Source organism: Orcinus orca, chromosome X, assembly GCF_937001465.1.
Source record: "Orcinus orca chromosome X, mOrcOrc1.1, whole genome shotgun sequence".
Taxonomy (NCBI): Eukaryota; Metazoa; Chordata; class Mammalia; order Artiodactyla; family Delphinidae; genus Orcinus; species Orcinus orca.
In genome coordinates this window covers 33,149,975-33,161,821 of record NC_064580.1, presented here as the reverse complement: position 1 = coordinate 33,161,821, position 11,847 = coordinate 33,149,975, and positions in this window count along the sequence as shown.

Genomic DNA, 11,847 nt, shown 5'->3' with positions numbered 1-11,847 from the left:
CAGTAAGTAAAATGTTTCTCTGAGTTCTGTGAGCTGTTCTAGCAAATTAATTGAGCCCAAGGAGGGGGTCATGGGAACCTCTGATTCAGAGCCGGTTGGTCAGAAGTGCAGGTGACAACCTGGACTGGCAGTCTGAGTTGGAGAGGGTTGTTGAGTCCTCCAGTTTTTAGATTGTCTGCCAGAAGTACAGGTAACAAACTTGGGCTTGTGCTGGTGTCTGAAGTGGAGGGTGGTCTTGTGGGACTGAGCCCTTTACCTGTGGAATCTCATTCTATTTCTGGGTAGGTAGTGTCAGAATTGAGTTGAATTCTTGGACACCTTGCTAGAGTACAAGAATTGCTTGTTGGTGTGGGATAGCATCCAAATACACACATTGGAATTGAGTCTGGGAAGCTTATTTAGCTGAATACACGACAGAAATGTCTATACATGTGCACCAAATGTCGGACAGGAATGTTCTTGGCAGTTTTGTACATAAAGACCAAAACCTGGGAACAACACAAATGTCCAACCACAAGTGAAAGGAAAAATACATATGATACATTCATACAATGTAATAATGTGATATATATAATGTGATTCATATAACGGGATATAACTCACAATGAAAATAATAAACTACTGATAGATGCAAAAGCATGGATGAATCTCACAGACAAAATATTATGTGAAAGAAATCCAAACAGAAAAGAGGACAAACTATGTGATTCCATTTATATGAGGTTCAAAAGAGCCACAATTCTTCCATAATGACAGCATTTAAAATCATAGTGACCTAGAGCAAGTGATGCTGAAATGTAGATTTAGTATCATTTCTTTTCATTGTGAAATGTCACTCAGTCATATAACTCATTACTTTCTTCCTTTTTTAAAAAAAAATTATTTATTTATTTATATTTGGCTGCATTGGGTCTTCATTAGTGCACGAGGGCTTTTCTCTAGTTGCAGCGAGAGGGGGCTACTCTTCGTTGTGGTGCGCGGGCTTCTCATTGCAGTGGCTTCTCTTGTTACAGAGCACAGGCTGTAGGCGTGTGGGCTTCAGTAGTTGTGGCACGTGGGCTCAGTAGTTGTGGCCCACAGGCTCTAGAGCACAGGCTCAGTAGTTGTGGTGCACAGGCTTAGTTGCTCCGAGGCATGTGGGATCTTCCTGGACCAGGGCTTGAACCTGTGTCCCCTGCATTGGTAGGTGGATTCTTAGGCACTGCTCCACCAGGGAAGCCCCATTATTTTCTTTCTTACACACAGAAGTAACAACTTGAAAACAATTTAAAGCTTGTATACATCTATGTAGCCAGCACAACTTATACAACTCCTTGTAAGCTATTGTTTAAGTAACTGCAAAGGTGTATCTATTCTTGGAGGACTGCAGTATAAGTCTAAAAGAAGAGCTTTGCTTAAAAAAAATTTATCTTTTTTTGAGATTTACAAAAATAAATGTCTAATAAATACCTTATTTCATAATTTTTAAATATATGCCTTATTTTCAGACACATTGTTGTTTCAAAGAATGATAAATAACATGCAGACCTGGAAGAAAGATACAGCCCCTATTTCTAAACCATACTCTGGATGGGACTATTTTCTACCCAAGCTGGACTATTCTACAAAGACACACAAGGCAGGAAGGTGCTCTAGACACAGGAAATTCAGGCCACAAAGACATCTGCTGAGGTGTTGAGTTTTGGTTTTGCTAAAGTTTTGCAAAATCCTCTGTCATGGTTGTCCCAGATACAAAATTACACAGGGAATTAATTCTCAGGGATGCAGCTGAAGTCACAAGTTTTGTCTGTCTTTGGAAATCTCAGGATTCTTTTTCAGTACTGCCTTTCTGATCTTGGAAATGGAGCAAATCTTCACACTCTGGAGATGATTTTTTACACCAGAGGACAAGCTTAAATATCATTTTTCTTTTGGGGAGTGACTTTTTTAAATGGTAACCTTGACATATTATTAAATGTGTCACCTCTCCCAATTAAAATATCCTTTTACAAGCCAGGTGCCGCTCTCAGCATTACAATGGCTGAACTAAAGTGGAATACAGAGGAAGATTTTTCACATCAGTGGAAGTGGTAAAGCCAGAAAATGAATTGGATTCCTTTTAGATGAATCTTTTATGGATCAGCAGATTTATTCAGAGTTACTTAAAAAGCAGTTAACATTCCATTAGCAACAAACTGTGATCTGTGTCAGCAATAAGACACTCTTCGGTCATTTATTTCAGCACAAGAAGTCACTTCAGAAAAAAATGCAATTATTGAATCTCTAAAAGGCAAATAAATACTGAGGCAAAACTAGGTCATTTTTCTTATAGAATTATGAACATTATGCTTGATTCTTTGCTTCATTTAATCAAAGCATTTGTTTTATTTTTGTAAATTTATGATCAGGAAGGAAAGATAAATGATTTTTTTTTTTAAAAAAGAACAGTAATGTTAACATATTTTCACCAAGTTCATAGCAATGATTTCAGGAACAAATGGTTGGAGCTATTGCTTGAAGGGATGGGAGATGCTATTTGGAGTTTCCCAAGCCTGTGTTGTAGGACAGGGGTACTACCAGACATGAAGAGACGCCTGGCCTCAAGTGCTGGGGAAACTTGGAGAGGTTAGCGTTCAGAGGCTTATTAATGCAGAGTGCTCTTCACTTTGACTGCGTTGGGCCTAACCTCAAGCCCCTATACTTTAGAATCTCTTTTGGCATTAACAAGATGGAAGCAGATAGTAGAAAAATCCCAAAGGGGTCTATGAGTCATGCTGAAAGTTGGTGTCTCATAGAGTAGAGAGGTAAAGGGCCCTGAACCCCTTTTGACTTTTGAAATAAGTGGATGGCAAGGATGCTGGAATAAACTGAAAGCATTCATGTTATTTTTTTCTCTGAGTTAATTAAATGAATATGAAGCTAGATCTCCTCTTCTGGGAAAATGGAGTAAACATATTTGTCCATTTTCCTCCCAATAAGTACAACTAAAACACACACACACACACACACACACACACACACACACACACACACATATGTAAGTATATATATGTATGTATGTATAAATATGTATATTACTCTAAAAGATGGAGAGAAGGCAGATGGACTAAGGACAACCTTGGAACTCAAGGAACAACATGGCTGTGAGTTTCCAAGGAAAGTCTGCTCTCTTTAGAGAAAGGACTCAGAAAAGGTCAGCCTAGCAGAGAGAAAACTTAAACAATAGCTTCTCTACTCCAGCCAAATACTACAGAAAAAACTATTGCCTCACACTCACCCTCACCAATAAAGGCCAAATGGGGGCCTAGACTTTCAGACTCACATTTGCTAGGCTGTAAGGAAGCGCCATAATTCCCCACTGGAGTGGTGTCAAAGAAGGTTGAGTAGGGGCCAGGGCTTTCATAGTCAGCCCTGCTAGGTGGTAATAAGGCTCTGCCTTCAGGGGAGGTCTCTGTCAGGGAAGGCTCTGCCTTCAGGGGAGGTCTCTGTCAGGGTAGACCGCTGCGTGGAAAGCCTGAATATCTACCCACACCCTGCAGCAACAAGATGCTCCTGCCCCTCCCAACTGGTGTGGTGGAGAGACAAGACTTTCACCACCTCTCTCTCGCTCATGAGGAGGACACCAGCAGCACAATGGAGGGGGGCAGAAAAAAGGGTTAGTGAACTGAAAGATAGAACAATTCTAATTCTAATCTGAATAACAGAGAAGAATCTAAAAAATGAAGAGAGCCTCGGGGATCTGTGAGATTATAACAAAAATCTAATATTCATGTCATCAGAATCCCAGAAAGAGAGAGGAAAAAGGATAAGGCTGAAAACGTACTTGGAGAAATAATGGAGGAAAACTTCCAAAATTTGGCAGAAGACATATACCTACAGTTTTTAAAAGCTGATACAATTCCAAATAGGATAAATCCAAAGAAATAACAACACACAATAGAGTCACACTTCTGAAAAATGAAAACAGAGTAAAAATCTTGAAAGCAGCTCAGAAAAATGACACCTTACCAACAGGGGAAAACAATTAGAATACAATGAATTCATTATTAGAAACCATGGAGGTGACACTTTTTTTTTTTTTTTCCAGTGCTGAAAGTAAAGAACTGTCCACCTAGAATCCTATATACAGTGGTAATATTGTTCAGAAAGGAAGCCCAGATATTCTTAGACAAAGGAAAGTTAGTGGAATTTGTCACCTAGAGATGGACTCTAAAGGTGAGAGAATTTCTCTAACAGAAAGAAAATTATAAAAGCAGGAATATTGGAATATAAGAAAGGAAGAAAGAATGCAGTGAGCAAACATATGGGTAAATGCCAGAGACTTTCCTTCTTCTCTTGAGTTTTCTAAATTATGATTGATGTTGGAAGAAAAAATTATAACATTCTCTGATGTGGTTCTAAATACCTGTAGAGGAAATATTTTTTAAATTATATAATAAGCAAGGGAGCATAAAGGGAGGTAAGAATGCTGCACTTCACTCAAACTGATAGAATGACATTAGTAGACTGAGAAGTTATGAATATATAATACAATAAGTAAGCTATCATGAAAATTTTATGCAGAGTTACTCTTAAAAAACACTTTAGATGAATCAAAGTGGGACTTAAAAAATCTACATGTAAACCACAGCAAGACAGGATCATAAACAGAGAAACAAAAAATGGAATGAACAAAGACAAATTAAAAAAATAAAATGCTTAAAAATAGGGAGAAGATTGGCATTTTTCTATTAGGTAAGAAACGTGTTGTATCATTACAGCCCCTGTAGGCATCAGAAGGTTAATAAGGGAATAATACAAAAGTGTCTACACACATACATTTATCTACACAATTGGCAAGGATGTGCAGAAAGTAGAACCTTTGTGAATTGCTGTTGCAATTGTAAAATGGTGCATGGAAAATAGTATGGCAGTTCCTCAAAAAATTAATAATAGGATCACCATATGTTACAGCAATTCCACTTTCAGGTATATACCCATTAACTGAAAGCAAGGAATCATACACATATTTGTACACCCATTTTCTTTTTTCTTTTTAATTGAAGTATAGTTGATTTACGGGTGAACAGCACAATTATTCAGTACATATATAACATGTTCTTTTCATATTCTTTTCCATTATGGCTGATTACAGGATATTGAATATAGTTCCCTGTGCTATACAGTAGGACCCTGTTGTTAATCTATTTTATATACAGTAGTTTGTATCTGCTAATCCCAAACTCCTAATTTATCCCTCCTCTGCCCCCTTTCCCCTTTGGCAACCATGTTTGTTTTCTATGTCTGTGAGTCTGTTTGTGTTTCATAAATGTTCATTTGTGCCATATTTCAGATTCCACATATAAGTGACATCATATGGTATTTGTCTTTCTCTTTCTGACTTACTTCACTTAGTGTGACAATCTCTAGGTCCATCCATGTTGCTGCAAATGGCATTATTTCAGTCTTTTTTATGGCTAGGTAATATTCCATTGTATATATGTACCACATCGTCTTTATCCATTCATCTGTTGATGGACACTTAGGGTGCTTCCATGTCCTGGCTATTGTAAATAGAGCTGCAGTGAACATTGTGGTACATGACTCTTTTTGAATTATGGTTTTCTCAGGGTATATGCCCAGTAGTGGGATTTCTGGGTCGTATGGTAGTTCTATTTTTAGTTTTTTAAGGAACCTCCATACTGTTCTCCATAGTGGCTGTATCAATTTACATTCCCACCAACAGCATAGGAGGGTGCCCTTTTCTCTATGCCCTCCTTAGCATTTGTTATTTGTAGATTTTTTAATGATGGTCATTCTGACCATGTACACCCTTTTTCATAGCAGCATTATTCACAATAGTCAAAAGGTGGAAGCAACCCAAGTGTCCATCGATGGATGAAGGGATAAACGAGTTGTGGTATATATATATAGACACACAATGGAATATTATTCAGCTCTAAAAAGAAGGAAATTCTGTCATATGCTACAACAGGGATGAACCTTGAGGACATTAGGCTAAGTGAAATAAGCTAGTCATAAAAGGACAGATACTGTATGCTTCCACTTATCTGAGGTGTCTGGAGTAGTCAAATTCATAGAGGCAGAAAGTATAATGGTAGTTGCCAGGGGCTGTAGCGAGGGGAGAATAGGGAGTTATTGTTTAATGGGTACGTAGTTTCAGTTTGGAAAGGTGAAAAGTGTTCTGGGATAGATAGTGTTAATAGCTGAACAATGTGAATGTACTTAATACCACTGAACTGTAAACTTAATGGTTAAAATGGTAAATTTTGTGTATTTTACCACACATAACACAAAAATGTTAAAATGAACAAAAGTACTTGACTCAGATACATAAATAAGGTACCACATAGTATTTATTTATCTCTATATCTGGTTATATACCTCATCTCCCCCACTGCAACTTGGTCTGACCTTGGTATAATGTGGAGGCCATCAACCTTCTACATTCCTTATTCCATATATCAGTGTTCTTGTGCTTTCTCTTTAAATAGGTCCAGAAGGAAATCCATCTGGCAAACACATTCAGAGTAAAGAATTAGTGCCTGAAGTTTAAGTGTAAAGGAGAAATGTCAGGATTCAGGTGTAACCCAGGGATAATCAATATAGACAGACTTCCCCAGCGGTATGATCAAGCCACTTGAATGGTATTAGTAAGCAAGACACAGCATAGAAGCTCCAGTTTGTTTCTCTCTATATATTTACCTTATTTCTCTATCTGGAGTTCAGCCTTATTGATGTTTGTCTGCTGCATACACTGTCATACCTTGGCTCCCAAATTTTCCTAACTGAATAACTGAGACCGAAAGAGCTTCTCCCGTCTCAACGCCAAATTCCTAGAGAAAGAATCTGATGGCTTTTCCCAGGTGAGTTCCATGCTCTTTTTCCAATTGATTTGTGTGGTCATGTGGGAGGATGAATATGGATACTGAGGACTCATCTAGAATCCAGTGACATTTGTCTTTTGAAAGAAATGAAGCTATTGGTAAAAGAGAACCATAGGCATGAGTGAAGCAGATAACTTTGGATGAACACTTTGCTGGTGCCTCACAAATACCACTGCCTGGACAGCCTATGCATGTAGTGGGGATGCCCTCACCTCTGTGATACAGATGTCAACAGTTCCTACATAAGTATTAGAGGATGGGAGTGATTCATCAGTTCCTGTTAGCACCTCTCCCATACTCATTCAACACTCACTGGCCAGTACATAAACAACCCTGATCCATTGCAAATTTCTGCTGAAGGGCTTTCTTTCAGATACTTGTGAATTAATGCCCTTAGAAAGTAAATGTTCCTATGGAGCAGCCCTTAGCAATGACAAATGAGTACTGGAGGATGAATATGGACCCCACTTGGCTCTGAGAAAGAAGGGGGATTACTCTGAGGCATGATCTACCTTGGACTTCAGAGATCCTGAGGAGAAGTGATATCCATTTGGACACAGAACAAACCTGTTAATAACTCACCCTCTTTTGGGTTCCTCCCCTTCCACATATCATCTCACTATCTTCTTCCCCTAATGGTGCTTTCTGTGATCAACGCCCAAATAAACTACCTCCTATCACATACCATATAAAGATTTCCCTCTTTGGGATGCAACGTAAGATAGGAGCATAGGACATAAATTGCCAAATGCCTATCTTCAGGGCTGGCATGATGGAGAGAAACAGGAAAGGACAGTCATTGGCAAAGGTAAGAGAGAGAAGCAGGAGCCGTGAGAAAGCTTCAGGTCTAACGTGTACCTGGCTGAGTCAGGGTGCAGAGTGTGAATACAGCTTGAACACTGGAGGAAGATCTAATCTACGCAGAGAAGGGAAAAAGAAGCATTGGAGAAGAGGGGGTAACGTCCTCAGCCAGATCATGGTGCAAGATCAGTAACAGACAAGCTAAGTAAGACTCATCCCCTTGAAATCTTAGCAGATGGGAACACAAAGGGAGCAGGGCCCTGCTGGCTGCCTGGAGACATGGGATTCCTGTGGTCAGTAACCTGAGATGTATTAGGGAAACTTCTCAGCTGAGATCCAGAGGAGTGAATTAACAATCCACTAATATATTCTTAGTTTTCACTTGAGTAATTAATTGTTAACCAGTCAATATAAAGATACTGCCTTACAAATGAAACCATTGGCTAATGTTTCACTTCAGTAAAGTGCTTCTTGTAAGAGGAAAGAATCCTTTCCTTGTAGATATAATTTTAAAAAGATAAGGCCTTCATTTGAAAACTGTATAAGACACCATATTTTAAGGCTTAAAAACAGAGAGAACTTCAGAGTTTTACTCAGGAACATGTTAATTAATAAGTAAACATATAAAGATCCAACAATCTGATATGTATTCACTGAGACTACAGTAACTCTGACAGAAAAAAAGCATAGAAATTACTTATCTAATCCTAAACTGTAGACACCAAGGTTCTTTTCAGTGATAGCTGATGAGAAAGAACCAGTTCCAATATCCCTCACTAGTTGACTGAATTGCAAAGTTTTACATAAGTCTTTCAAAGCTAAGTACTTCCTGAAACAGAGAAAAAAAAAAAAAAAAAAAACTTTAGTAACTGATTATAATCAAACCTCTAGAAACTCCATAGCTATTTCTACTTGAAAGTGATTGGATTTCCTTTATTAATTATATTTCCAACATTCTAATAAAATTTGTAGTTAAAAATTAACCCAGAGACACTAGGAAAAAGGCACTCTGTTGCTTCTTTGATGTATACCCTTTGGCTCTAAAAACTTAGCAATGTAAAAATACAGAATCAAAGAGACTTAGACAAAATAAGCATTTTCGTACACAAAAGACAATATAGAAAGCTGGAGTGCTTAATGGAGCTGATGGTCTATATTCCAAAGCAGGCAGTGGGAGATGCAAATTTACCTCTTTGGGATAAGAAGGACTAGAGATCATCCATGTGAAATGGAGAAAAGGAGTTGGCTTCACTGCTTAAATCCAGGGGCTATGATTTCTAAAAGTAGGGTGAAAAAATACTGGTAACTGCTGCTCAGAGCTGCAGGCAATGGAAGCTCGAGCTGCCTGAGGTTCACTAATCAGTCCTGTATATCTTTCATATCCCTACCAGGGAGGAGGCCCAAGCCTTCATTATGAGAGCTACTTGTCAACTGAGGGCACCAGGACATTCCTGGAAGGAGCCTCATAACTCCTTGTCAGAGAGGAAAGAGCCCGGAAAGTGAAAGAAAAAGAAAACAATGCAAAGCAAAAAAATACATATTCCCCTTAGATAAGCCTGTGATCCACCATTCTAAAATGCATGAAGAAACCTAATGCTAAGAAAGACAATCAATAAGATAAACATCACAACAGGAATTATCTCCTCATGATATTAACTTTATGGAATATTTTGACAAATGCTTTATAGTAAACACTGCTATGATACTCAAAGATAAAATCTTATTAAGGAATGAACAAGAAAACATCAAACGAGAAGCTACATATATTTAAAAGGTGAATATAAAAAAACTAATCGAAATATAAGAAATAAAAAACATCATCAAAATAAACAATAAAATCAATAGACAGGATAAACTCTAAACAGAACACCCCTGAAAAGACTATTACTGACTTGGAAGATAGCACTGAACACTTCATCTACCACACAGCAAAGAGATAAAAAAGGTAAAATATATGTACAAGCTGTTAATATTCCCACAAGATCGATTGAGATCCTTTACACTTAAGCTTCAGGCCCTAAGCTCTTGGGATCTCTTTCCAGAATACAGAAAATGCAGGCAAGGAAGAGAAGGAATATTTGATAAGATATTAGTTTAGAATTTTCTGACATGGAAGAGAGATATAAGTATTCAAAATGATAGCACAGTTTGAGTACCAAGCAGAATAATAACAATAATAATAACAACAATAATAAAATAACATAATAGACCCATTGCTAGATACATAATAGAGAAATTTTCAGGAAATCAAGAATGAAAGAAAAAAACCTTAAAAGCTAAAAAGGAAAGTCAGTTTACCTTTCAGGCAAACTTGACATAGAACAGATTTCTCATCAACAAGAAAAGTCATAGAAGATAGGGTAATAACTGCAAAGTGCTGAGGGGAAAAATAGTTATGAACCCAGAAATCTATGCCTAGAGAAAGTGTAAATTGAGAGTAAGGGCAAAATGAAGACATCTCTAGAAATAAGACTAAAAGAAGTTGTCACAAACAAACCCTTACAATATTGATTTAGGTTACAAGAAAAATCTTAAGTGAATGACAATTCTTTTTTCTTCCTGATTGTATGTTTGAACCATGTGTTTTGTTTACAAGGAGGCTCCTCACAATCCCAGCTTAACTCTTTCCTTCCCAGGGTAAATACCCCATGTTGCCCAGTCTGTTCTCCAGGAACTATCCTTGCTATGTGGTTGTTTGGCTCAGTGGGGACAAGACCCGGGACTGCTGTACCCAACATCAGGATCAGGATCTAGATATTCCTCTCTTTAACCAACTTCTTCTTAGTTTACACCACTGCCTCTTCTCTCTGCTTGCTACTTTTTAAATGTTTGTTTTTCAGAGTCATAACCATGGCCCTCTTCTCTTACTGTATATTTTGTCTTAACGTGTGAACATTAGAAGCACCTAAACACACGTTAAAATGTAGATTCTTGCATTTAGCCCCAAATAATGAATCAGAATGGAGGAGAGTGAACCTTGTAACTGCATTTTTAGCAATCAACTAAGACAATTCTAATGCATACTAGGATTTGAGAACCACTGCTTTTATAAGCTTACTATAAACATTATCATGCTTTCCTTTTGACTCATACCAATAAGTCACAAAATTATCAGAATCAAACCCATGTTCTGAGTTCCATATGCATATATTCACCTGCTAACTGGCCATTTCAATATAAATGTCCTTTATTTACCCATCTTCCTACCCCTTTACTCTATGTAGTCCCTTAGCTGAGAATGTGTTCCCACCAACATTTGTTCCCACATTTTCTGTTAATCCCCAGCCCATTAATCCTGAGCTCCAACCACTGCTTACTCCTGGACATGCTATGTACTGTCACATTTTTAGGCTTTGGCACATGTCCCTCCTCCCAGTCTGAGAGGCCACACTCTCCTTCTATACCCAGAAGACAACAACTCCATTAATATCCTGGTCAAATGTAATGTCTTCTGTGAAGCCTTTTCTTACTCCCCAGCCAGGTCCCCACCTCTGTCTTTCTACACCAAGGTCTCAATCACAGCATTTTCCATGTGGTCTGGAAACTACCTATTTACACCTGTCTTCCCCACCAGTCAGGGAGCACTTGCAGGAAGGTCTGACCAGTGCTCATTTGTTTTTTTATCTCAAGGCTCAGTACAGAACCTAGCTTGGAGTAGTACTCAGCATGTGTTTATTAAGTAAGGGCATAAACACATAAGTGAATTGATAGATACTTGGCCAACATTCACAAATTCCAAATCAGCATATGTATTTTTTAAAATGTACAGTGTCAGCTCCATATGGAACTTTCAGAATCTCAGAAAACTCTTAGATTCCGTTCTTCAGAAAATTCACATACTAATGAGCAAATTGAGATCCTCAAGTAAGAAACTCCAAGTAAAATCTTTTAATACTTTTTCAGACTTCTTTTTAAATATGAAGCTACAAAAATCAACAGCATGTTCTGTGTTCTCTAGAGATAAGAAAGAAGTTTGTGGACACTGTTAGCTCTTTATCTGGTTACTCCCCCTACTCCTCATGTAACTGCTCTAGTCTCTGAATTGATGTGGTGCCCTTTGATTTTTTTAAATTGAAGTATAGTTGATTTACAATACTATCTATGATACAAAACTATCACTATAGTGATAGTTTCAGGTATACAGCATAGTGATTCAGTGATTGTTTTCTGAATATATTCC